The sequence below is a fragment of the Ranitomeya variabilis genome, unplaced genomic scaffold (genome assembly GCF_051348905.1).
Source record: "Ranitomeya variabilis isolate aRanVar5 unplaced genomic scaffold, aRanVar5.hap1 Scaffold_296, whole genome shotgun sequence".
In the NCBI taxonomy this organism is placed as follows: Eukaryota; Metazoa; Chordata; class Amphibia; order Anura; family Dendrobatidae; genus Ranitomeya; species Ranitomeya variabilis.
This window is the reverse complement of record NW_027508043.1, coordinates 25,001-26,302: the sequence shown is the minus strand read 5'-3', so window position 1 is coordinate 26,302 and position 1,302 is coordinate 25,001.

Below are 1,302 nucleotides of genomic sequence, written 5' to 3'. Positions count from 1 at the left end.
CTGCCCTGGGGTGCTTTACAACATATTGACGCCCCCCTGTGGTGGAAGTAGGGGAAATGTGACATTTTTTCACAAAATCGAGATTTTCTCAAAATATTTCTAAGTCCCAAGGACACTTTCAGAAAATCTTCCCCAGGCTCCTGGAAGCGTCCCCGGTACGCCTCTGGCGGCTGCCCCCGCCTGGAAGTCCGACACACGCCTGAAATTTTCAAAGTATGAAAATACGCATTTTCATCCAAAAATTCAACTTTCCCCCCGTGCACCGCAAACTTTACCCGCATTTAGGTCACTGCCCTTGGGTGCTTTACAACATATTGACGCCCCCCCTGTGGTGGTAGTAGGGGAAATGTGACATTTTTCACAAAATCGAGATTTTCTAAAAATTGCACTAAGTCCCAAGGACTCTTCCAGAAAATCTTCCCCGGGCTCCTGGAAGCGTCCCAGGTACACCTCCGGCGGCTGCCCCCGCCTGGAAGTCTGACACACGCCTGAAATTTTTAAAGTATGAAAATACGCATTTTCATCCAAAAATTCAACTTTCCCCCCGTGCACCGCAAACTTCACCCGCATTTAGGTCACTGCCTTGGGGTGCCTTACAACATATTGACGCCCCCCTGTGGTGGTAGTAGGGGAAATGTGACATTTTTCACAAAATCGAGATTTTCTAAAAAATTGCACTAAGTCCCAAGCACTCTTCCAGAAAATCTCCCCCAGGCTCCTGGAAGCGTCCCCGGTACACCTCCGGCGGCTGCACCCGCCTGGAAGTCTGACACACGCCTGAAAATTTCAAAGTATGAAAATACGCATTTTCATCCAAAAATTCAACTTTCCGCCCGTGCCCCGCAAACTTTACCCACAGTTAGGTCACTGTCCTGGGTTACCTCACAACATATTGACGCCCCCCTGTGGTGGAAGTAGGGGAAATGTGACATTTTTCACAAAATCGAGATTTTCTCAAAATATTTCTAAGTCCCAAGGACACTTTCAGAAAATCTTCCCCAGGCTCCTGGAAGCGTCCTCGGTACGCCTCCAGCGGCTGCCCCCGCCTGGAAGTCTGACACACGCCTGAAATTTTCAAAGTATGAAAATACGCATTTTCATCCAAAAATTCAACTTTCCCCCCGTGCACCGCAAACTTCACCCGCATTTAGGTCACTGCCCTGGGGTGCTTTACAACATATTGACGCCCCCCTGGGGTGGAAGTAGGGGAAATGTGACATTTTTTCACAAAATCGATATTTTCTCAAAATTTTTCTAAGTGTCAAGGACTCTTCCAGAAAATCTTCCCCAGGCTCCTGGAAG